The sequence below is a fragment of the Theropithecus gelada genome, chromosome 11, assembly GCF_003255815.1.
Source record: "Theropithecus gelada isolate Dixy chromosome 11, Tgel_1.0, whole genome shotgun sequence".
Classification (NCBI taxonomy): Eukaryota; Metazoa; Chordata; class Mammalia; order Primates; family Cercopithecidae; genus Theropithecus; species Theropithecus gelada.
The window spans coordinates 102476525-102503319 of record NC_037679.1 but is presented as its reverse complement, the minus strand read 5'-3'; the positions used below and the strand labels follow the sequence as shown (position 1 = coordinate 102503319).

General features: G+C 45.7%; 1 protein-coding gene and 1 long non-coding RNA gene across 20 annotated transcripts in view; one reads left to right on the top strand and one right to left on the bottom strand.

Moving 5' to 3' along the window:
* Window positions 1–26795, top strand: part of CACNA1C (calcium voltage-gated channel subunit alpha1 C) — a 639436-nt gene that overhangs the window by 157986 nt on the left and 454655 nt on the right. The window lies entirely within an intron of this gene.
* Window positions 4008–6942, bottom strand: LOC112634003. Its single transcript, XR_003121712.1, has 4 exons — window positions 6822–6942; window positions 5674–5894; window positions 5083–5163; window positions 4008–4321 (listed from the first exon to the last, which is right to left on the bottom strand). It is a non-coding gene; the product is annotated as an uncharacterized LOC112634003 (long non-coding RNA).

Here is a 26795-nt window from a genome sequence, read left to right as displayed (position 1 = left end):
GTGATTCTAATATGCAGCCAGGGTTGAGAACCACTGGTTTAGAGGTGTTTAAAGACAGCAGGCAAAATGTGTAGACTCCAGCACAGAATTTGCTGTTTTCCAGGCTGACACCAATAGAAAGCCTATCCTGATTTTAATTCACAGTGGCACATTCCAAAAGTATACTCCAGGATTTAAAAAGTCTAGGGACTTTCGGAAATATTTGTTTGCCTATGTTCACATCAACATTATTCATAATGGCCCAAAAGCAGATGCAATGCAAGTATTCATCCATGGATAAATGGATACACGGGATGGGGTATATACATACAATGGAATATCATTCAGCCTTAAAAAGGATGGAAAATCTGATACATGCGACAACATGGATGAACCTTGAGAACACTATGCTAAATAAAATAAGCCAGACACAAAAGGAGAAATATGGTATGATTCCACTTATATGAGGTCCCCAGAAGAGACAAATTTATAGAGACAGAAGTAGAATGGTGGTTGCCAGGGGCTGGTGGAGGGGGAAATATGGAGCTGTTGTTTAATGGGTACCGGATTTCAGTTTTTCAAGAATAGCAAAGTGTTCTGGAGATGGATGGAGGTGATGATTAAACAACAATGTGAATGTTTTTAATGCTACTAAATTGTACACTTAAAAATGGTTAGGATTGTAAAATTTATGTTGCATGTATATATTTTACCACAACCTAAAAAATTAATTTCAGATCAATGAGAATCATCTATTTTAATATTTTAGAAAAACAGAAATTTATACAGGAGAAAATTTAAAAATTACCACTTGGTATCTAGATGTATTCTTTCTCTGTGTGTGCTTAATCATGCAAATACATACACACATTGAATGTTGCTTTCTATGATGGCTTGCAATCTGAGTTTTCATTTGTACTTGATTTGGTTTAATCCTTGTTTCTTTACAGAGATGGTTCCATCTCAAGGGTGGAGTAAGTCAGGTGACGTGGTAGGTAGGCATCCTAACATATCCATATAGCCAGCTTTGGAATCAAACAGTACTGGGTTCAAATTGCACCTGTCACGTTCACGATCGGCGTGACCTTGGGCCTCATTCTGAGCCCAAGTGTCCTTATTTCAGGCTTGTTTGGGAAGTTAGAGATAACTTAGGTGCCAGGTCCCTGCTCAGGCCCTCGGGAAATGGGAGCCGTAACTGCGGAGTCACTGGAGACTTCCACGGACACTTCTATGGACTTGAGATAGATATTCAGTCTCCACTTATACCCCCTAACTTAGGAGCGAGCTTCAGAGAAGCCCCGATCTGAGATTCAGGAAGTCGCCAGGGCTGCCACATGGTGCTGTGACCTTGGCAACGCCAGGTTCTTTCTAGGTCTCCGTTACTACATTTACAAAGTGAGCACATTGGGTTTTGGGGTCTCTGGGTTCCTCCCACCTCCCTACTGTAGCATCCTTTGCTTCTCCATAGCCTCTCACTCCCTGGGATGATGCAGAGCCCTCAGTGGATGTCCAGTAAATGTTTATTGACAACGAGGCTCCTGCAGGTTAATCATCAGCAACGTGCAACAATATCCCAGATATGGCCAGCTCCCTCCAAAGAGGGAGACCTGCTTTTTGGCAAACTCATTGACTTTCCTTCAGGAAGTTAATTTCTGGTGGTGAAGCACCGTATTCTGCAGGAGCTTGGATAGGCTGTGCTGGAAAGACAGGGATGTTTTCCCTCAAGGCAGTGCATGGGGCAGAGGGGCAAAACTCCCTTTTTTATTCCTGTAGTGCTTGTACTGGGGCAGAGGAAGCAGATGGGTTACTAAGAGCATGGAAAGAAGTCCTGCGTCCAGCCTAGAGCTCAGCACATCTTTCAGTTGCCAAACGGAAGGTCTCTCTGTGGCAACGCCAGGGAGGAAAATTGAGTTAGACTGGCTTGTTCCAAATAAAATGCTATATTTAATTTCACTCTGGGAAACATTTGATGTCCGGGCTACTGTAATATGTGAAATAGATTTAAGAAGATCCTTTTTTTTTGTTAGAACAACAGAAAATACAAAACAGGGAGGTCCTGATATCAGTTGCAGGTTGCACGTAGGGATCTGATCATTTCAGTGTGGTTTTTAATCATCTGGCAGCTGCTGGTCAAGGGTTGACTAGTCGGTATCTAGCAGCCTGAGTGTCACTGTACACGTTGAATCTGTCTCAATAGTTCAGCCTCTGAAATGCCTTTCAAGTTAAGCCAAAGCACTCGGCGCAGGAATGGGAAACTGTCAGTTTGTAAATCTGGGATGTGCATTTGTGTGCTTGACATGTGGAAGGGAAGGGCTGAGTATGAACCAATGCCGAGTTAGATCAGCAAATATGTATCTGACTGTAGGATCTAAAAATCAGCCAGATAGAGTCCCATCTCCAGAACTGCTGTCCCTTTTATGAGGGTCATAAGTGCCGTGGCTGCTGGATGCTTCTCCCGCTTTGTGGAGCTCTGCCCTGGTGCATTTCTGGGCTAACTGGCCATGCAGGAATTTGGGGAAGGAACTCACAGACCTACTCCACTTTTCACATTGCTCCTATCCCTTCGGGCTTCCACCTGTTTCCTTCCTGACTCTCCTGTTATTTTTTGGTGTGAGGTCAGAAAAAGCTCTTCACCGCTCTTCTGCCTTCATTCATTTACCATTCAGAGGACCTCACTGAAGTGGAGAGACCAACAGATAGGGCTGCCAACTCAATCCTGGAAATGCTCCTTTCTCATTTTACCTGGCCAACTAGAAACCAAGTGTTTTATTTTGTGTATTTATTTTAAAAAAAATACAGAATGAAGTATTTTTGGGTACTGTGCCACTCTTCTGGGCTGTAAGTAGAAAAGAACAAATATATACTTGTCCAGCTTTTCCTGTTAGACCCTCAGAGGAAGAAGCTCCAGCCCATAACCTGTGAGGCTTTATCCCTTGTGATTATGTGAATTAGAGAGAGAAGCTAATCTTTTTGAATGACTATGAAAGTTTCTCTGTGGAGCACCTGAAACCCTGGAAACACTTGCTTTCACACACACTGAGGGCACCCTTATATGTGGAAAGAATTTCAGAGGCCAGGTGTCAGGAGAGGCCCTGGGAGAGTAAGGAAGTACAAGCAGCTTTTGGTGGGATCTAGAGGCCTGTGACCCAGGCAGAGGAGGGCCCAGGAGGGAGGCAGTCCTTGAAGAGCACTCTCTGATGTTGGTTCACCTCTCTGACATTGAAGTTGTCATGAGAACCCAAGCTGCTCTCCATGGTAGAAAGGATTTCCTCTTCCTCAGACGCTGAGGGAAATGGTTCTTTGAATCCTGCATCCAGAGACAGCACAAGACGGTGGAAGTGGTCAGGGACCGGCATCTGGGCTTCCTCATTCTCCAACTGGCAGTGCTGTGGGGTCCCTGGGCAATTGTACAGAAAGCACATATATAGAGTCAGATAGAGATGTGTTGGAATACTGACACAATTCATAGCTCCCTCTGCTCAACTCCTGTGAGCTGAGCTTAATTCATAGCTCTCTGAACCTCAGGTTCCTTATCTGTACAAGTGGGAATGATGATACTGCAGAGTTGTGAGGCCTGTGCATGCTAATGCATGTGATACACCAGCTACAGTGCTGGCTCCGTGGTAAGGCTCAGGCATAGGGAACTGGTTCAAGCATTGCCTCTGCCCTCCCGTGGGCAGAGGGGTGCTGATATTTGGTGTGAAGAGGTGCTGACACTAGGTGTGAAGGGGTGCTGGCACTAGGTGTGAAGGGGTGCTGATGCTAGGTGTGAAGGGGTGCTGGCACTAGGTGTGAAGGGGTGCTGATATTTGGTGTGAAGAGGTGCTGACACTAGGTGTGAAGGGGTGCTGGCACTAGGTGTGAAGGGGTGCTGACACTAGGTGTGAAGGGGTGCTGATACTAGGTGTGAAAGGGTGCTGATACTAGGTGTGAAGGGGTGCTGATACTAGGTGTGAAGAGGTGCTGACACTAGGTGTGAAGGGGTGCTGATAATAGGTAGGTGTGAAGGGGTGCTGATGTTAGGTTGGGTTCTCCTAGATCAGTCTGATGTAGGAGAGGCATCTTCAGCTGGAGCTTTGGGATCTGGAGTTACTGACCAGTCTGGACTCACCATTGTTCATGGTGTCTCTTGTCTTTTTTTTTTACTTGTTTCCGGAAGGCAGCTGGCGGTAAGTTTTACATTAGATTTAGCTTGAGTATTATGCTTGGTTAGCGCAATACTAAAATTATTTCCTTTTTCCTGTGCATTCATCTGTTCAACACGTATTTATCGAGGATGAACTATATGCGAGTCACTTTGACAGGCACTAATGATGCTGTGCTGAGCCAGAGTTTACATTCTCTGTGCATATGAGGGCAAGAAGAGAGGAGAGACAGAAAATGTAGGTGTAAGCAAATAAATGAGAGAGCTTCCTATTATGGTAGGTGCTATGAAAAAGAAATTAAAGAGAAACAAGCAGAGTTTTGTGGTAACTCTGCTGTGGGCGGGGGTTACTTTAAGCTGGTGGTCAGGGAGGTGACCTCTGGGACCTGGAAGACAAGAAGGAGCTAGGTTTGCAAAGAAAGAGAGAAAGAGCCTTCCGGGGGAGGGCATTGCAAGTACAAAGGCCCAGAGGCAGGACAACTTTGGCATGTGTCAAAAACAGAAGAGCAAGGCTGGCACACAGTGAATGACCAGGAGGGTGCAGGTGAGCTGGTCAAAGGGTTGGCAGCGGGGGGAGGGGGAGCGCTAGATCATGACTGGTAGGGAGGTTGACGTGTCTTTTTTATTTTTAGGATATCATCATTCTGCCTGTGGATTAGAAAAGGGAGTTGGGAGGGAATGAGAAACTGGTTGGGAGGCCAGTTGGGTAAGAGAATAGAGGCTGGCACCAGGTGCCAGCAGTGGAGGTGAGATGAATGGGCAGAATTTGGCCAGTGGGATGAATGTGAATGCTTGGGAGGCAGAGTTGCCAGGGCCTGCTGGGCAGTTGGGCAAGGAGGCCCCAAAGGATGCCAGGCAGTTGGTTCAGAATAAACATCAGCAGTGAAAGTCTTGTCAAGAGTGTTGGGAAGCTGGACATTTTCAGATACAGTTGATGGCAGTGCAGAAGTTCCACTCACCTTGGAGGGTCATTTGACAAAATGCTCAAAGGCTTCAAAATGCTCATTTCTTTTGGTTCAACAAGTCCACAGGATTTTATCCTATGGAAATAGTCAGAAATACACAAGGATTACTTACAAGTGTGTTCGTTGTAGTCTTATTTGTAATGGGGCTAAACCTGGGATAATTTAATTTCTCTCCTCTATTTTTCAATCACCAGAGTGCTGGGTAAGTAAGTTAGGATGCATCCATGCAATGGAACACCATGTAGCCATTTAAATGATAACCTAGAAGGACAGTTAATGGCACATAAAGATGTTCAACTTCACTGCTAAATGAACAAATGTAGACAGTTATCTACAATATGGTCCCAAATTTTATGAGACATATAAACTATTTACATCTCATGTAAGTGTAGACAGGATATACTATACCCTGGAAGGTCTAATAGGTATACATTAGAGTGTTAATGATAAGCCAATTCAGGGAACAAAATTACAAATTATTTTATTTCATTATTTATGATTCTTCTAAATTTTCTACCATAAACATTTGAAATAAAATTTTTTTTTAAAAAACCCTGTTATTTGAAAAAACTTGTGATGTCTTACCATGTCCAAGTATAAACTGAATAGTGAATAAATCAGTGGGCTGGTGGCCCTTCTTAATACACAGCCATACATAGGACAACCATTTGTATTTAGAAAGTTTGTGTTGAGAAAGTCACTGGATTTGAGTCAGAGAACTTGGAGTTGGAGTCCCAGCTCAGCCATTCACTGGCTTTGTGATCTTGAACGTGACACTTAACCTCTGACGTGCAGACCCTTGGCTGCTTCAATTTGTAGTGGGAATGAATGGTAATAATAAGAACAAGAATAATGCTTTCATGCAGTTGTGAGGATTCGATGCTAGGGAATTAGAAAGTATTTTGTAAGAGGAAAAGCACAATGTAAATATTAATATTCCAGGGCCCAAGTCTTTGACATGGACATGACTATGGGCACCAATAGATTTTTGGATGGATCATTTATGGTACCCTGTCGTGCCCTTTAGTGTGCATCTCATGCAACCAAATGGCCAGCTCACATCTCATCCCAAGCCCTGAATTAAGCAAGCAATCTGAACATAAGGGACAATGAGTTGTCCTGAGCGGCAGGCGGCTCTCAAATGAGGAGTGCTTTCTCATTCACTGGAAAGCTGCAAGTGAAATGCTGCTTCAGCAGCCGCACCCAGAGCCCCTTTGATACATGGTTCAGCTGTTCTGTTACATAAACCTATTGGAAATGAACCTGCAAAGGAGTTGAGCAGGGGGAGGTGCCCACTGGAGTAAGGATGAAGGGGCGATGCACTACCTCTCCATTTAAAGGAAACATTGCTTTTTAATGGACCATAAACACTGGGATCTGAAATGTCACAATCTTTACATACTGGAATGGACATGCACATAAATGCTGATGAACGGCTCAGCAGGTACTTCATTTTTAAATCCTTGATTGTTCAAGGACAGGGATATCCTACTTGGCTCTGCAAGACGCATAGTGTACTGGATAATGTTGTCTGCATCAGGATGTCTTAATGGGGAGTCACACCTCCAAAAGAAACTGTAGAGTGAATGGGTCCAAACATAAGGGTTTGAGCCCCTGTTTTCAGCTGGGATTTTGGGGTAAAGGGAGATGAAGCAGCCAAGTCTAACCAACTGCTGAGGTTTATTTCTTGGGGACTCCCAGCTCCATTGAGGTGTAGAAAATATAGCACCTACCAGTTACCAGCAAGGATATCTGTTCCTGGATGGAACTGCCTGCCTGGTTGGAAAGAATGCTGGTGGTCAGTAGTGCCTTCTGATCCTAAGAAGAGGACCCTAACCTGGCCATTTCGAATAAGGGCCCCATAGCTGCTGATTAAGTGTGTCAATAGTGGGTTCCTTGCGATGTAACATTCATCGTCCTTCCTGTGGTGGATGACCCTACAGACCCACCTGCTGATAAGCTAAGCTGCTTGCCCAAGGCCATAAAGCTACAGAGGTGTTAATGTAGAGTTTGAACTGGATCTCTCTGACGCTAAGATTCCTGCTCTGAAGTCCTCCATTATCCTGCCTCTTACTGAGTTGTTTTGCCAGTGCTATTGGATTTGAATTCGGTGGTATCCTATGTACATTAGAAATGAAAATGTATAAATCTTAGCAAATGAATAAATCATGGTTCCATCCCTCAAGAAACTTATATATACTCTTATTATTTAAGAGTCTGAAGTGCATAGCAAGAGCTCAATAAATCATTATTGAGTAAACGATAATACACAAATATATTCTGGTTTATTTATAGATATCCATAACCCCAATCAGATTATGATGCATCTCATAAAAGGCGCACACACAAAATCCTGTGGGAGTTTAAAGACGGGAGAGAATACCTCTGGAGAAATCAGGAAAATACCAAGTTGGATGTATCATTTGAGATGAGTCTTAAAGACCCGTAGGCACTTTGACAGGTAGAGATGGTGAGGCTTGGTTCCCACCCTGAACCTCCTGCCTGCTGACTGACTCCTGCAGTAGACCCCAGGTGCCCTGGTTTATTTCTGCTTTGTAATTCCACTTCTCAATGACATCAACAACCGGGAGCTGGGAAATGAAGTTTTTATTCTGATCAACCTGACTTGCCACAAGAGGCCTACATGAGAAAGTATGATTTCTGGTCTCCTCTCCACTGTCTCTGATATGCAAATGAGTCACACATCTGTATCTTCATTCTAGAACTCTCTTTTGAACTGCTAATCCCCCTGGCTGAGCCTCTAATCCTGGTTATCCAGCATTCTTCTAGATTTAAGGTTGAAACAGAATGCATGACCTTCCCAGACTCCCTTGTACATGAGCTCCCAACCTCCCAACCCCTGTTCTGTTCCACCCCTTGTGGTGGTAGCCAGGGTGGTCAGCTGCATTGCATGTTAGTAGTAAGGGAAGACTGGGGTGATGGGTCCAGAGTCGTGTGTTATAAGATGACTTTGGAGGTCAGGCTGTTGTTTTGGCTCACTTCGGGATTTTGGGGAGTAGAGCATACTTTGCCATCGATTTCCTGATGAAGAAAAGGCAACTTGGTGTTCTTCGTACAAGCAAACAGGTCAGTGTTGGAGATAATTACCTTATGAAGCACCGTGGGTCCCAGAGGTGGGAAGCCTCATGTAACTACTACTATGCCATTGCCATCATGGTCTGGAGGAGATGATAACGTAGTATTTGCTTGCAAAATGGTTTTCTGATGTTTGGTCGAAAGAGACAGTTATGTACCTTAGCCAACTGTTAGGGCTGTTTTTCTTCCAGCACAATTTATAAAGTGCTTTCTGTCACACCCAAATTTTGCAGGACTGGAGAACTCAGATATTTAAGGTTGTGGCTTTTTAGAATGGATGAATACACATTAGTACTCCAAACTGAAGAGTGTGAAGACTTGTCAAGGCTCCATTTCTGATTTGCTTTCTGATCTCATGCAAGTCACTTCACCTCTCTGCTTTTTGTTTTTCATCTGTGAGACATTGCTCACTTTGTCAGGATATCTTCAATATGAATAAGATAATGTGTGGAGCCCTTTCAGCTGCTGCATCATTAAAAAGCATTTATTCAGCACTTATGTAGCATTGCACAAAGAGAATTATAAAGACTAGATCCCTGCCTTGCCTGCTAGGTCATATTCTAGTATCTTCTTAAAAAGGCAGAAACTAGACAACTAAAGAGGGCAATAATTCAAATGTTATCTTTTAGGCTACACAAATAACAGTAGCATAAATAATTAGCAAGGACCAATATGGAAAGAAATCAGTTATCAAAAATACATAGATAAAGTTATCAGAAATTTCTCATCTTTCTGGAGCCAAGTCATGCAAGAATCTGGTTTCATGTACATGAAATTGCCAGACACTGCCCCCTGGAACCTGAGCAAGAAGAAGATCCCAGTGGGCAGAGTGGGGAGGGAAAGTGTTCTGGAGAGTTTTACTTGGGATTCTGGTATTTGGGTTTCTGTCACTGTCTCTTCTCCCTTCAAAGTCAACTAATACTCAAGACATTAAGGCTTAAGGCCCTGTTAAGGGGAAAGGTCTATGCTTTAGAGAGGATGTGTAGAGTGGTAGGCAACCATCATTCCTCTTCTGAATATTGTGGTCATTGCATTGTTGGCCTTCACTGAATTACGAACCACCATGAGAATGAGATCCAAACCAAGCTGGATGGAAACCACATGGATGAGGCCCTAGAGATTGAGGACGCCATACACATGTAATCACTGAGCTGTCTGAATCATCTTGAGAAACTTCTACAAGTCTGTCTACATCTGACTTCCCCATCAGTTACACACTTTGAAAGGAAAGCTCTAGGGAGAAGAGCACCATTTCTTCCCCAGTGCTAGGAGAGGAAGGTGATGAGACCAAGATTACCAACTAAATTATTTCCTGTGACTTCGTAGAAAAGCTGAACTCCCAAGGTATGCTGCTTGGAGATGTGGGGGCATGCGCATACGTGCGTGCACGTACACACACACACACACACACGGAGTTTTCTTCATATAGGGGTAGTAAAACCTCTCAGGAAATTAATTAAATTAGCTATTATTTGTGTTTCTCTTATAGGTTACAGCATCCTTTCACTGATTTGATCTCATTTGACATAAAAAGACTAGCTGTCAATGTACGTGAGACTAATATTAATCATCCCCATTGTACATAAAAGGAAACCAAGACTCAGAGGTTCGGTAACTTGGCCAAAGTCACACAACCAGTATGAATCTGCCGGAGACCAGATTTAGATATTCACTCTAATACCCTGACTTTCTCTCTGGAAGACGGTCAGCATTCTAAAGCCAGTGTATTTAAATACTACCTGTCTATCACAAATTTTGCATACAAAGATTTCAAGCCCCATCTAGATACCTAGATTTCCTCTCCATATGTCATGTTGTTAAATTACTATTTTGTGTCACCATAGTGCACAGTATGCTTAAGATCCAGCTTGCTGCTGTTAATAATTACATAGTGTCATTGTTTCCTCCACGGAGACTCACAATAGAAGCTAGCAAGCCAGGAACTTGTCCTTCACTGCACTTGGGTCTTAAACAACTACTAAATACACAGAGTTTGACTCCCATCTCCCTCCAGTTGTCAAGCTCTCTCCCTGTTGGTTTTTAGCACGGGTTTCAAGTATTCTTTCGGCAGGAGAAGAGCTCTTGACAAATGGCCCATCGCAGTGCAAATTCTTTTCTAATGAATGCACTGGGCAGGCAATAAATCTGAAAGGGCTGCATCTGAATCCCGGTCCAGGTGGAAGATGCTAAACTAGCCTAAGGCTTTAAAATATGCCTGTCCTTAGCCCAGTTGCAGATATTGCTGCCATTACTGCTGATGCCACGACCTGTGTCGGGGGAGGCGATCCTCACCAACTGCTGGGTGGTGGGGGGAGTGCTGCATGCTTTCTCTGTTCCCTGCCCTCCCCTTTTTAGCTATTCCCCTCCTATTTGAAACCATCCCCTCCTGACTTTGGTCCAGGATCTCCTTCCAGCTCCTCTCCTTCCTCTAACCAGGACCAGCTTTCTGGAAAAATGGTTCTTGCACTCCAGTGTCAATTTTCCCTAAGAACATGAGCGTTTCAAGCTTTGAGTGCTGATTTGGGGATTTATCCAGTCACAGGGGTTTCCAAAGCAGACACTGCATTCTGCTGATTTGGAATCATAGTGACTCTGTGATCAGAGGGACCTGAGTTGGAATCTCTACACCACCTTTGACTGACTTTTGGCAAGTTACCTAACCTTTCTGAGTCTGCAAAACGAAGCCAATGCTATTGTCCTGTTAGAAAGATTAAATGATATCACATAAAGTGCCTGGATGTGCTCAGCCTGTGACGAATCATTATATTTCAGTTCCATTTTTCTGTTTCTCTCCTGAAGAACTCACAAAGCCTCTTTATGTGTTCAAGGTCACTGGACGACTTGCTAAGAACTAGGCAGAAGCCAAAGGTCATTCTCCCATAAGTTATCACTCCTACTTGACAATACATACCTGATGTCAATTTGTTTTTGGTTTGATCTACTACATTTGACTGATTCTACTGATCCTGACATTTTTTCCCCTACACTTTCATTTCTCTGAAACTAAAGTGCAATCTAAACTAATAGGTTACACTTTAGTTGGCACCATTTTTTCTTTCTCATTGATACATAAAATAATGGGTACGTCTTACAACTTACGACTTTGATTTGATGGACATATGGTAATTATTTTTAAACACCTGAGTTTAAATTCCCTGAACTCAAGTGACAAACAACTGCCCTGACCTGGTGATTCTTGATGCAGTCTCTTCCCAGGTGCCTTGTGCAGGAGCGTCTGCAAGATGTCCCTATGTGGTGGGCTGCCATCTGGATAAAGGGGCAGCAGGAAGAAGAGTTTCCGGGCTGCTGGGACACATTTGAATAGAGTGCCAGTGACCCTTAGGGTTGCATTCTTGCATCAGAGTTCAGGTGGCTTGTGCAACCCCGCCCCTGTGTTTGGCCCCAAGATGCCTTCCCACATCTCCCAATATTACAGGACAGGAACTCCCTGTCATGTAATATTCAAAGTGGGCTTTTCAACCAAGATTTATTGAGTGCTTACTGTGTATCAGGCCTTGTTAAGCACTTGACATATGTATGCTGTTTTAATTAATATGATTGCTCCATAAAGTAGGTACTTCTTTATCTTACACATGAGGAAACCCTGGCTTAGGAATTAACTTACTTGCCCAGGTCTTCAACTCAGATCTGTCTGGCTCCAAATGTCCTGATCTGAATCTCTCTGGCCTTCTGCTTCTCTGCCAGCCCGACTTGGCAACTCTGCCTTACCTAGTGGCAATGACAAAACAGCATGGGAGTTAAGTCTGAGTTTTCGTTCTCCTAAGAATCTGGTTGACAAGGTATGTGCTAAAGAGGTAGGGGTAGATTATAGAGTTTGTAGAAAGGGGAGGATGGAGAGGAGGAAAACCCACTACAGATTTTGAGCCTGTCTGAGTGAATTTTCAGCTCCTCTTCTCCAGGTACCCTCATTCCATCGGTTCATCTCTGGCATTGTGCCAGCATGGTCTCAGGGCCGGGGTGACTGTGGCCACCTGGCATGAACAGTGCCCCACTTTTCCCGTCGGTGATTTTTTTCTGTCTTCTGCCTTGAATCAGATATGCCCCAGGTGCCAGGGAAAGAGGAGTGTGTGCTTGATGCTCTGTCAAGACAGGTAGAGAAAAAATTAACATCTCTAACAGTGAGTGATTGAGATTGAGTATTTTCCAGGAGCTGGAATATTATGCGTGTGTGCGCATATCTGGAAAAACAGGAGAAGACGCTCCTGTGGCCTCAAGAGAGCTCAGTTTGGTAGTGAAGACAGCAGATGTACCGGCCCATTACTCTTAGGGAGGCAAGTTCTTAGGGTGTGAGAACCAAGAGAACCGTTGTTTGGTGGAAAGCGCACAGGATTTGGAGTTCTGAAGGGCACGTTGAGCTTTTTCTTTTCCTTGCTCCTTAAACTCCAAGCTTTAGTCTCAATTTTATAATGTGGGTGGTCCATTTTTCTCACAGCCTCATTGAAAGACTTAATGAGACACTCAGAGTGCAGGCTTGATACAGGCCTGGGATGTATTAATTGAGACAGGCCCCCTCCAGGGCCTGGGATGTATTAATTGCTGGTGCTCCCTCAGTGGCAGCCTTGATATGTACATTTAGGAATAGACACATATACGTTTGTATATGTGTGTATGGGTTTTAAAAGTCCGTCCTTCATTCATCAAATATTTATTACGTATCTGTTCTAGGTGCAAGGGAGTTAGCAATAAATAAAACAGGCCTCAGTCCCTGCCCACGGTGAGCTTATATTCTAGTACAGAGAGACAACGAATAAAATAAGTAAGTTAAACACAGTTCGTTGGATGGCAGTAGGGGCTGTGGAGAAAGGTAAAGCAGAGTCATGGGGTGTGAGCGGAGGTTTACTTGTAAAGAAGATGATGAGGGAGCGCCTCCGGAGGGGATGCCTGAGCACGGTCTGTGGGAATGAAGGGGCCAGCAGGGTGGACTGACATGCGGGAGGAAGGCATTCCAGGCAGAGGGAATCGCAGTAGCAGACACTGACAGGCGAGCGGCCTAGCAGGCTCAGGGAAGGGCGAGGGAGCGGCACGAGCAGGGTGGGCGCTGGTTGCAGGTGAGGGGTCAGGAGCCGGGCGGAGCAGGGCCTTGCAGGCCATGGTGAGCATGGCGGCTTTTGCCCTGAAGGAGGCCAGAGCCATTGCAGATCTGGAGCGGGTGTGGCGTGGTCCGACGCGGGCCATTGCAGATCTGGAGCGGGTGTGGCGTGGTCCGACGCGGGCCATTGCAGATCTGGAGCGGGTGTGGCGTGGTCTGACGCGGGCCATTGCAGATCTGGAGCGGGTGTGGCGTGGTCCGACGCGGGCCATTGCACACTTGGAGTGGGTGTGGCGTGGCCTGACGCGGGCCATTGCACACTTGGAGCGGGTGTGGCATGGCCTGACGTGGGTCATTGCAGACCTGGAGCGAGTGTGGCGTGGTCCGACGCGGGCCATTGCAGACTTGGAGCGAGTGTGGCGTGGTCCCACGCGGGCCATTGCAGATCTGGAGCGGGTGTGGCTGGTCTGACGCGGGCCATTGCACACTTGGAGCGGGTGTGGCTGGTCTGACGCGGGCTCCCCAGGTGAGCCTGGCTACTGTATGGGAGGTGACAGGGGGGCTGCCCTGTGTGCGCGCCTGCCTGGCTCCGCGGTAGCTCTGAGAACTGCCGGCAGCCATTCCCTCAGGTTAGAGGCGGAAGGGGAAGAAGAGGCCTGGGGAGGTTCTCGGGGCGGGACGTCCCTGGCGGACGGTGTTCAGAAGGTCCCGCCCCAGGCAGTGAGGGGCTGCTGCCGAGCTCCACATCCCGGGGGCGGGCCCGGCGCGTCTAGCTCGTGGTCCGAGGCCGGGAAGGGCGCCGTGGGTGTGCGTGGGGACAGCGCCGGGCTGCGGCTGAGACGCCCGGGCCTGCTGAGGGCAAGCGGGGCCTCTCGCCAGGGCGGCGCGCGCGGTGCCTTGTGGGGAACAATGGCGGCCCCGGAAGGGCAGGCGGGAGCAGAGCCGGAGAGCATAGTCAGCCCTCTGCCAGCGAGGAACTCTCAGTGCGGCCGCTCAGGAAGCGTCTGAGAACTGAACAGCTGAGAGTAGAACCTGAGTGTCCGAAAGGCTGAGAGGAGAACAGCAGGGAATGCTGGCTGAGGTGACACAGCACCCACCATGACAGCCTCAGTGGCTGGCCGTCCCCGCCCTGCTGACCCGGCTCTTCCCGCGCCTCATCTCTCATGTGGAAGGAATGGCTGGGCCTTCTGGAGAAAAGAGACTAGAATCTTCCATCTTGGGTTGTGCGGGACTTTATTCCACTGTCAGTCACAAAGCCATAAATACATTTCTCCAAGACAAGAAAAGGGTAACAACAACTAACCCTTCTCCAGTGCGTGTTTTGCACAGGGTGCTGTTCTGAGTGCTTGGTTTGTACTAACTCCTTTCATCTTCAGTATGATCTGGTGAGATGGGTCATATTACTATTCCCATTTTGCAGAGGAAGAAACCAAAGAAGGACTTGGGCCAAAGACCCACAGCTAACAGGTGTTGAGACATGATCCAAACGCATGCTTCTGATTTTGTCAATCTCTTAATTTCTTATTTGCCACGTGGACTATTGTGAGGGAGTTTTTGGAAATATATACAGATACACGCAAAGGTCAGAAAGGGAAAATAAAAACCGGCTTAAGCCCCTTTCTTCCCATATGCATATGGGTACCTACCTGCCAGGCAGCTGGTGACTGGCAATTCTCCCTTCTTATTTTATATTATAATTTATTGATGTATATGTCATCCCACTTCCTAAGGCTGGAGACTCATGAGACCAGAGTCCATGTACAATCCATTTTTATATTCACCATGGTATCGAAGCCAGTGTCTTTAATATAATAGGTGCTCAGTAAATATTAAATCATTTCTAACGTTAAATGGATGCATGTGGTAACCAGCTCTCACTTAAGCCATTCCGTTCTGAAAACAATGAGAATGAGAACCTTTAAATATGTGAATCATAACACAGTTACAGCTGCATAATGTTTTTATGATTTTCAAAATGCTTCCACACAGTTTATCTTGTTTCATCTTCCTGCTAACCCTTTTGAGAGTGGGAGGCACACATTACTTAATTATAAGAAAATGAGAAAACTGAAGGCAGAGACAACAGATGAGCTACCCAAGATCACAAATAGGTTTTGTTTTTGTTTCTGATTTTGTTTTTAAAATCAGAGCAGAGATCAGAACCATCTTCTCCTGATCTTCCTGTTTTGCAAGCAATGCCCAGTACACACCTGTTGGATACACAGCTTGAACACAGGACCTAATTGTTCACTAGGCATGAACAACAGGGTGTTTTGACTCTTGTAAACTGCCAACAGTCTTGCATAGTGCTAGACTGTGCACTAGCACCATCTAGAATGTGATCCTTTGACTGGTAAACCCGTTATCACTTACCAGTTTTTGGCAAGATCAGGAGCTTGTGACAATGTAAATCAGCTGTGTCTATAAACACACTGCTTAGTTTACCTTTTATTTTTATTTTTTTTTACATTTTATTTTGAAATAATTTTAGGCTTAAAGTTGAAGAATAGTGCAGAGTTCCCGTAAACCCTTTGGAAACTTCCTCTAATGTTAACATCTTGCATGACCATAATATAGTGATTAAAACTGAGAAACTGACATTGGTATAATACTTTTAACAAACTTCAGACTTCATTTTGATCTTACCAGTTTCTCCACTTCAGTCCTTCTTTTTCTGGTGCAGGATCCAATCCAAGATCCCACGTGACATTTAGTCATCATGTCTCCTTTGTTTAATCCAACTGGTGGTAGTTCTCACTCTTTCTTTTTTTTTTTTTTTTTAATGACTTTGACACTTTTGAAGAATCCGGGTCAGTTATCATGTAGAATGTTTCTTAATATGGGTTCGTCTGATGTTTATTCATTATTAGATGGAGGGTATGCGTTTCTTGCATACTGAATGCATACTTCTGAATATCACAGAAATGATGTGCCCTTCATAATGTGTCCTATCAAAGGGTAAAGGATGTTGATGTCTTTCTACTGGTGCTGTTGACCTTTATCACTTGGTGGTGTCTTTTGAGTTTCTTCACTATAAAGCTGCTATTTCCCCATTTCTAATAAGTATCCTGGGGGAGATATTTTGAGACTATGCAAATATCATGCTTCTTGTCAAGCTTTTGCCCATGGTTTTAGCATTCTCCGGTGCGTCTTGTTTACAACAGTTCTTATGTTTGGCTAATTATGATTTTTCTGTTGTCCTTTTTGCCTCCATATCTATTAACTAGAATTCTTCCATCAAGGAAAAAACTGTCCCTTCTTCCCCAGTTATTTATTTATTTAGTAATTAATTTGTGCCAGTCTCATGTTTATTTATTTTATTCTATGGGCAATAATCCGCTACTACTGTTAATTTATTTTGTTGCTCAAATTGTTTTAGCTTTGGCCACTGGGAGCTCTTTCTGGTTGGCTTCTGTGCCTCTCAACATACCCCCATCCTTAAGTATTTTCTTGCTTTGGGACCACAGGATACTCCAGGCACATCTTTTATTTTTCCTCCCCCAGGCCTAGAATCAACTGTTACTCTGAGGAGTACTGATTTGTTTTATTGGAGAGTGGTAGTATGTGAAAACCAAGACCTGGGCACTAGGTGTGCTCATTACTGTCAGCTTGTATTTATATGGAGACTCTCCTGATGAAGAAAGTAGTATGTTGATTCACGTTTTGGTGCTAGCTTCGTATCTCATCATATCAGGACCAGTTTGTGACTCTCCCACTTTGAGTCTTAGTGGTCTTTAAGTTCTGTTGTGTCACCACGTCCATGTGACTCATCTGGGGGTAATTTCAAATTCCATTGAAGTAAAGTTATGAATCAGTGTTATCTTTTCACTCATTCATTAAGTCAATATGTCTTGCTTGTACACTGTGTGTTGGGCCTTGTGATAGGCACTGGGTTTACAGTGGTCTTTAAGTTCTGTTGTGTCACCATGTCCATGTGACTCATCTGGGGGTAATTTCAAATTCCATTGAAGTAAAGTTATGAATCAGTGTTATCCTTTCACTCATTCATTAAGTCAATACGTCTTGCTTGTACAGTGTGTGTTGGGCCTTGTGATAGGCACTGGGTTTACACTGGTGAGTAAAATTCTGCTCTTAACAAGTTTATACTATAGTTTTTTTTTTTATTGTTATACTTTATGTTCTGGGACATATGTGCACATATGTTCTGTGCACAACGTGTGGGTTTGTTACATACGTATACAGGTGCCATGTTGGTGTGCTGCACCCATTAACTCGTCATTTACATTAGGTATATCTCCTAATGCTATCCCTCCCCCCTCCCCCAACCCCACAACAGGCCCTGGTGTGTGATGTTCCCCGCCCTGTGTCCAAGTGATCTCATTGTTCAGTTCCCACCTATGAGTGAGAACATGCAGTGTTTGGTTTTCTGTTCTTGCAATAGTTTGCTGAGAATGATGGTTTCCAGCTGCATCCATGTCACTACAAAGGACACTAACTTATCCTTTTTTTATGGCTGCATAGTATTCCATGGTGTATATGTGCCACATTTTCTTAATCCAGTCTGTCATTGATGGACATTTTGGTTGGTTCCAAGTCTTTGCTATTGTGAATAGTGCTGTAATAAACATTCGTGTGCATGTGTCTTTATAGCAGCATGATTTATAATCCTTTGGGTATATACCCAATAATGGGATGGCTGGGTCAAATGGCATTTCTAGTTCTAGATCCTTGAGGAATCGCCACGCTGTCTTCCACAATGGTTGAACTAGTTTACAGTCCCACCAACAGTGCAAAAGTGTTCCTATTTCTCCACATCCTCTCCAGCACCTGTTGTTTCCTGACTTTTTAATGATTGCCATTCTAACTGGTGTGAGATGGTATCTCATTGTGGTTTTGATTTGCATTTCTCTGATGGTGAGTGATGATGAGCATTTTTTCTATACTATAATTTCTTCAGTGGCGTCTAGGAGACATTACTCTTTTTCTTGGTTCTGCATATGATCCGAACTCATCTCAGATTGTTCAGCATTCTAAAATCGTATAAGTTCAGCCTAGGGAATTTTAAATTTTGATTTTAGATTCAGAGGTTGTTGGAATACAAAGAGACCATTCCCTATCTCAGTAGCTCCTGGGGCCATTAAAAACCTTTGCCCATGCCTTGTTTCTGATACAGAGATGGTTGACTTCTTCAGATGCAAGGAGACTGAAGATATATACTTTGACTTGATAAGACCTCTGCAGTCTTAACTGTTCCCTCTAACCAATGCTCTCTGGTCAGTGCTTTCCTCTCCTATGGTGTTGGGGTATAGGGTAGGCATCCTCCTCTTCAAATCACTCTCAGACCCCAAAAGGATCCCATCAGCAAAGACCCAAAAGCATCCCTTCAGCAAAGATTCTGTTGCTTGACTTTCCTCCACCTACAAATCAAGTTGCATCTGGGATCAGCTTCAAGGGGGTTGAAAGTGATGGCAGTTAAGGTCATTTGGATGGGCATGATCCTCACTCCCAGGTCGACGCTTCCCACTTGATTTAATACAACCTGGCATTATTCCAACACTTCTCCCTTTGGCTGGTTATTAGCATTTCCTTTAAATTTTTGAACATAAATGGAATAAGAATCAGTTTCACAGCCCAGAAAGTGTCTCCAGCAAGGCGTGTTCTGCTGGACAATGCAGCCTTTTCTAACGAGTCAGTTAGCTGGAAGTGTCCGATCTTTCCTTTACTTTTGGAAAAGATGGGAGTGCTGAAAACTCATGCTAAGGCTGGTTCTCTGTTTCTGTTGTTTCCTTTCTGGAGTGTGTTAAATTACGTCTTTTGTGTTCTGAACAAATGTGTGTTCTCAGCATGCAAAATATGCACACAGTGGCTGACCCGTTGCCTGTTCTTGGGAGGAAGGGAACAGTCAGGCTGTGGTGAGTTGATTGCCATGCACTCTGTGGTCAGAAATGTGAGGGCACCATGGGTCACCTGCGTTTGCCTTGAAAAGTAATGTAGGGTCTAGGCACCTGAGCATCTGTTCGTCAGGTGTGCCACAGATACTGCCAGCGGGCTGCTGTGTGCAGGCTCCTCAACAGCCTGGAGCATTTGCCGGAGGTGGCCCAACCCCCAGCTTTGAGCCTGGTGTAGGGCCAGGGGCCAGATTGTGGAAGTGAGTCTTCAGTGCCTCCCTCCATTTTTATGTTGGTGTTTTTCGCAAAAATTTTCTCTCTGTGTGTGTATTTTAATACATGAAATCCGGTTTAGAGAACAGCCTCGTATGTCCCATCCTGCTTGTAATGCAGTGATCTGCCCTTGAGAATTTTAAATTAGCTGACCTACATAGCTTAACTATTTCAATTAAAAGTAACAGGCAGTGTAGATTGGCAAGAGGTGGAGGACAGGGAGGGGAAGATCCCTCCCAGGAGCTTTGGTTCAGGCAAAACAATAGAAGTGACAAGCGATTCTGGGAAGAAGTCATGACTGATAGTTGTCACGGAAGCTCTGACACCCTTTCCATGGCTGGGGTTCTCGTGAAGGTGGCTTCTGGATATCTGCCTGCTGTGAACACATAGCCTTTGTGGGATGGTGCCAAACAAACTCTCTTTAAGGGAAGGATTCAGGCAGCATTATTCCTTGCTCTTCTGCACATCCGCTCTTCCATTTCCAGCATCTCTATACATGGCTGTCTGAGGGCCAGTGTTCTCCCAGCCCCTTCGGCCTGCTCCCGGGGGAATACATGGAGAGCAAACACTGTCGGTGGTACAGGGGGGGCCATTCTTTCTCCCTTTCCATTTCTTCTCTACTGTTCAGAATTCTGATTCCACAGAAATGCCTAATTAACTCAGTTGCTCTGCAATGACAAGCTAACATCTGGAGCTACCAAGTCAGGAGAGCCATTCAGCCGGGGTCCAGCACAGATTTTCTCCCTTCTGCACCCAGCTCAGCCACTTGGCACTGCACCAACCCTGATGTGGCAGGATGAGGATGCCAAGGGCTGGAGCAACTCAAGGCTAATTTTTTTTCACCTAGAAAATCAGGGGTTAGATATTTTTTAATTGCTGGCTTATTTCGCAACATTTTTTTTTTTTTTTTTCTGGTAGATGAGGAGATCTTGTCATCGCTGGGGATCCATCTCTCCTACATGCTGCCTTGCAGTGCTCCTCTACCTAGACCATCTCTGGGAGATGCCAGGTTACCCAGGAATGGGATGGGGAGCAGTGTGTTACGCTTCAGGTTGTATATATGGCCCCCTTGGGAATCAGGTGCAAAGCAGGGCTGTGCCTGATGTGAGGGCTGGGTCAAAGGTCTGAATGACTAACAAAAAAGCTGTCTCTGGCAGGCAGGTAGGGGGAGTCTGGTGCACTGGAGCTGTAGAATGACTCCCAGGTTCCATTCTTCACCTCCAGTTTGCATCCATCCTCCCATCTGCCTGCCCACTGCGTAAAGTGTTTACTACATGCCTTGCCTAGTCTAAGTGCTTTACATAAATGAACTCATTTGACGTTCACAGGACATCACAGGTAGGCATTACCGTTGTTCCTGTTTTATAAATCAGAATACTGAAGCATTGAAAGGTTAATAATTTTGCTCATGGACATTTGCTTCTGGAGCTGGGCCAGGCAGTTTGGCTTCAGAGTCCACTCTGCTCTATCAAAGTCTTGCTATCGATTACATAAGTTCCATTCCATCCCAGCCCCAAGTGTTTTCAGAGACAGAGATCTCGCAGTGTCTCTCAGGACAGTACTTTTCAGGTTTGAATGTGCCCATGAGCCATCTGGGGATCCTGGTAAAATGCACATCCTGATTCAGCAGGTTCAGGTTGGGGCCTGAGAGTCTCAGGTCCAGCAAGCTCCCAGGTAATGTCAGTGTGACTGATTGCTGGTCCACACATTGAGCAGCAACACTGTAGTAGACTACTATCATGCCTGTGTACTATTTTCACTGTCAGATTGGAGTTAACTGCATTTGGATAGGGAGCTCTTTCAGCAATAGAATAACACCAGTAAGAATTTTTAATGAGTGATCGAGTATAGTAGCAGACAGTAATCAATTTTTGGTTTAAAAACTATTTTTCCTAGAACTCTAATGGAAAATGGAAAGGTTGTGTCCCCCTTTTCTGTATCTTTGCCGAGGGTCTTTCCTTTGTTCCTGGGTTTAACTTGGTGCTTCTAGGCTACTTTAGTCCTAACTTTTCTCAGTTACCATTATATGCAATTCTCCCAGCCACACCCCAGCAATGTACAAGGGATCAGACACAAGGTTGAATTCCATCACAGAAGGAGAATCACCATGGTAACTGTATCCTTTAATTTTTGAGTGTGCCCAGCAACCTGAGCAGAGGCGATAGTTAAAGTGAACCAAGTTCTCCTGAGAAATGGAGGGGAGTGGTGCCGGGCCCACACTAGGGTGCAGTATCTTCCTCTCTACAGTGAGGGGCTTCCATTTTGTCTTAAGACTCCAGACACTCAAAGTCTCCTCCCCTCCCTTTAGTTCTGCAGTTAACCTCCAGGGGTTTCTGATCCTCAACTTCTACAACCATGAGATTACTACAATGCCTTGTGATGCTCTTGTTCTTCTGGTTTGGGTTTTGATGGGTAACCACTTCTGAGTCTTGCTGTGTTAATGCGTCAGTATTTTGGTGTATCTGCTTGCTTGTCGTGTGGGGCATATGCCAAGTCCAGTAGTGGGTTGGCTGGGGAAGACCAGACCTTATTCTACGGTGGCCTTGGGGGAAATCTTAATTCTAATGTGTGAAACCAGTGAAAGTGTGATTTTCTGGATCAATTTTTAAAAATATACATTCAAGCAAAAAGCAACCTATTGTCTCTTCTCTTTCTGCCTCTGTACACAGCAGCCTCCACTACCTAGTGGATGATAGTGTGGATTCACTTTGTCCATCTCATTTGGATGACATCAGCAGAGATGCACTCTGTACCTCCCCACTGAGGCCTGTGACAGGACCTAATGTTTAATGAAGCTGAGAGAAAATAAACCAAAATGACCCAACGGAATATAAATGCTGATTTCTGTTCCCATTGTTTGACAGAAAGGAAATAATGAACTGAGATGCAGTAGCCTGGCCACGTGATGTCTTGACAAGCAGCTTTCAGATTGGAGATGCTTCAGAGTGTTGTATTGAGTCTCTAGGAAGACCCTAAGCACTCGGTTCCCAGTGGTCAGTGGTTGGCCTCTTTTGAGACATAACCAATTGGAAGGAAAGATGGACCTTCCTGCTTCCTATGACGTTGCCTTTAAAAGACATTTTCTGAGAAGAACTGGGCTAGATGATGGCTTTAATCTCAGTAGCCTTGTTCTTCATTTCTTAGCTAATGCTAAGAAACTAGCATTAGCCAACAGCACTGTTTTTACTGGTAACCAAAACCTCAGGAAAGAGCATCCTTCGATAGAACGTTAATTAACAAACGTGCCGTCAGTCCAGATGAAGACCTGTGCTGCTCCCTCTGCCCTCCCCAGCTCCACCTTTATTTACTTACCCAAAACATTTCCAGTGGTATTGAGGCGACAATGATAGGTTTTAATATTTAAGACCTAACGTTAATAAATGCAGTTTTGATTGCTGTTCCTATCCGTATGTTCTTTAAGGAGGTTTGTTTAAAAGCCAAACAATCCCACGGGTTGCAGAGACTCTTTGTTCTAGCCTTCATTGTCAAAACAGACAGAATCAGGTTTGGGAGCAAGACTTCTACATAGGAGACTGGGAAGCTGTTATGCAGAAGAAGCGTTTTCTGTTCCCCCAGGTAACCAATATAGTTATTAGGCATGATGTGTGTATAAACCGGGATGTACTATGATGGAGTAACGAGGTAACTAGGTGACTTTGGCATGACCCTCCCACGGACATAATGGTGCTGGACCATATGTAGACAAAGATAAGCTTTCACTTAATATAGAAAGAACTGAAATGTAGCCAAAAACTCTGTCTCCTCACCCTTGCCTTCACTGTGATTTCTGAGCTGCAGACTCGGAAGTTTCTCCCATTCCATGAGATAGTGGTGAACGGTAAAAGGTTTGGGAATCGGGAAACTTCTGTAGGAACTCCACCAAAGTCGTGTGGAATCTTACGGAGAAATGGGAGGAGTCAGTCAATGTGACTGTCTTGTGAATGAGAATGGGCAGGTAGCTCTGACAGGCCTCAAAGGAACAGGCTTTGGAACTGACCCACTGAGTGCCCACTGGCCATTCTCTGGGAGCAGAGGGAACCTGGATGACGTGGTCCTTTGTCCAAGGAGAGTGTCCTGGAAAGGCATTCACCATCTAGGTATTTTCTCCGAGAAGCAGAGGATGAGGGCTGAACTTGCAGGAAGCCGAGAGGAGGAAGTGAAGTCAGGAGAAGATCTGCCTGGTTAAGGCTGAAATTCGGGGACTCATGATCCAGAGGTTCTAGAATGCCTAAGCCTGGTTTTGGAGGCCCGGGTTTTTCATTTTGACTGGCTTAGCCCCTTGGCTTATTAAATGTCTTTTGTTGAGTGGCTAAACCACCCTGAGCCTTGGTTTCATTACCTGTAAAGTGGGAATAACACTTGTTTCAGAAGGTGGTTAAGAGGATTACTTGACATAACACATAGGAACCATTTAGCTAGCGTCATGCCTGTCGCATGGTAGCTCGTGAAATTTTAGCAGCTATTTTGACTCCTAGTTTTACTACAATAGACTGACTGGGAAAGCGTCCGTGGGCAGGGCAAAAGGGAGGAGCCGTGAAGATAATCAGGAGGTCAGCATTAGAGTGGGTACCAAAACAGCCAGAGAACTGTTTGGGAGAAGTTGCCTCCAGAGCACCCCTGTTTGGTCCCCCCCATCAGGGTCCACTGGTGATCGTGTGCTGTGTTGCCTGAATGACGGCGAGGTCTGGGTCAACACCAGCTCTCCCAGGCAGTGAGGCTTTCCTACCACACGCACAGGCTTCATCTCGGAAGGCTCTTGGTGGGAGCCGCAGCTGGGGCACTGCTGGAGGAGGGGTCAGCTGCACAGACCTCGCGGCCCTTTGCCCAGTCCCTGACGTCAAAAGGGCTGTTCATTCCCAGGGCTGCTGTCTCCACCCAGCTGCTGGGTCTCAGCTCCTTTCCTGGGAAGCCCAGCGCTTCGAGGGTAGGAGATTCTATCCCGACAGCCTGTTCTAGCTCCCTTCCCTGTTTGTGACGGTCCCTCTTCCCTCCCACTCACCTCCCACGCTGTCCCCCACCCCCTGCCTGGTTTCCAATTTTAGCGGTGTTACCAGGGCAGGTTTTCAGGAAGCCTGCTCCAGTGGCTCTCGCCTGGGCCGTTTCCACAGAGGCTGTGTGCCCGGCTACCATTCCCTAAGGCTCAGCCATTGCACCCATCTGTTCCCCGGGCTGCAGCCAGCGAGCATCTGTGGGGGGCGGCGAAGGCTGAGGATGCCCAGACAAGGGGCAGGGAGGGCCAGCCCACGTGATGGCCAGGGGAGCGGGACGCCCAAGGGAGATGGCGTAAAGGGTTCACTGGTTGGGAAAAAATGGAAAACAGAAATAAGGTTAAAATTGAAATGTTTTTAAAAAGTAATTTGTGAAGACTTAAACAAATTTCTTTCAAACTGCTTTATTACTCATAGAAATTGTATCAATCAACAGTGATGGCTAAATTGCTGGATCAGTCAGAAAATATTGTTGCTGCTGAAGAATCAATGCTAATTGGATCATTAGGGCATTATTACATGAAACACAAATAGCTCAGGATGGTCGCTCTTTGCTTGGCTTGATCTGTAGTCTTCAGAGAAGCAGGGAAACCGCGATTGTTTCCCGCTCAGCTGACATGCAGTTTCCCCTCCCTTGCTGCCTTTCTCGCTGGAGTTAAAGGTGGATGCTGGTTGCAGACATTTCCCCCTATTTGGAAAAGAAAAGACATACCATGGTCCTTGAAATCAGTGATATTAAACAGTCCTAAAAATTAGAGAGGTGAAAAAGGGATCTGGATTGCATTTTAGCAATCTTCTGTTGGGGTCTATGATGTGTGAAGACACATCTGCACCTTCACTGAGGCAGGTAGAATCCAACAAAAGCCACTGATGGGGCTCGAGACAGGGGGCAGGGCCTGCATTGAGGGTAATGGTCACAGCCTGGACACTCGGCCTGAGCCACAAGCCAGCTGGAAGGACTCCTGGAGGGGGTGAGACGTTTTGTAAGATCTGGGAGGCCAGCGTCAGCGTTGGGCACACCATCCCCCAGAGTGCCTGGTAGTGGTGACCTTGCTGCATGGCAGATGCTGTTGGGTATTGACTGAAGGGACAAGGTGCCCTCTCCACCCATGCTTGGTCATTAGCAAATAGTTAGGTCGGCATGTGTGGCCTCCTCATGGTCTCCTCTTCCACCTCTCTTGACCATTTTCCTTGCCCTCTCCCCTACCCCCGACCCCCGGCAGCCCAGAGCTCTCCTCAGCAGTGCTCCCCCCAACTCCCTCAGGGCCTGAATTTCCAAGGTGAACGTCCCCTCTCCACACCATCGCAGCGGGTGCTTCTGCCGGTGTGGGATCTCGCCAGGGGTTATGCTTGCATCTTAACAGGAAATTTACAGGGGATGGAAGTGTTAATCCAAATGGAGTTACCAGGGAGGGGGTTTCACACGTTTCTCAAATAATGCCAGAGAGAGCCACGGTTTACATCATCAGGACGAGGTGATGGGGGTGGGAAGAGGGCAGCATTTCCTTGCGAGGCTCCCGGCAGCTTCATTTCTGACTTGCCAGTGGTTCCAGAAGCCTCCATCCTCCCACGCACGGAGAAGGCCAGCATTGACTGCAGCCCCGCTATGTCCCCGCGCTGGCCTGGCTGTGTGTTCTCACATAGATGAGGTCGTGGCAGCCTTATAAAAATTCTCTGAGGCAAATCTTATTGCCCCCGTTTTTAAAGACGAGAAACCGGAAGCTGAAGATCCTGTGATTTCCCCAAGGTCTTGTGAAAGGGCTCGAGTTCAAGTCACCCCAATTCCAGATCTTTTTATCGTGCCATGTTTTTTATACCTCCCCCCCTTGCCCCAGAGTGTGGCAAGCAGAGGAGAACACGTGTGTGGGATGGGATCAATTGATCAATTGTGTGCAGCCTGGCCAAGCAGGTGGGGGAGTGGCAGGACCAGCTATGTGTGTTCTCATGCTCAGGTTCCTCTGTGTCTTCCGAAGATAGATGGGGCGGCGGGTTCCAGCTGCTTTGTGCCTGCACCAGCTGAGCATTGGCAGGTGGGGCGTTTTTAACCTCACGCCTTAACTGTCCCCTCTCCCTGTCACAGTCAACTCTGCCTATTGTCCTCCGTGACTCAGAAGCCCCTGTCTTTAATTATTCATGGGGGAATAATGAATAGAAAGAGCCCTCCCAATGTGGCTGCATCTGCCACAAAGTGGAGATTTTTCTTGTGTTTGCTCCCCTGCCTGCTGTATTCCCAGACAACTCCGTGTGTCTGGCACACAGTGGGTCCGCAGTAAATTTTTGAATGAACGAGTTGGCAAGGCATTTCTCCTGGTTCTTGCCCATCAGAATTTCTATTTCTCCTGCTCCCTATGCTGGCATTACCATGCATGGTGCCCTTGTCCCCGCCGTCGCCATCATCATTCATGCTCCCCGCTCCATTGTGCAGCCTCATTTCTTAGCCCTAAAGTCTTC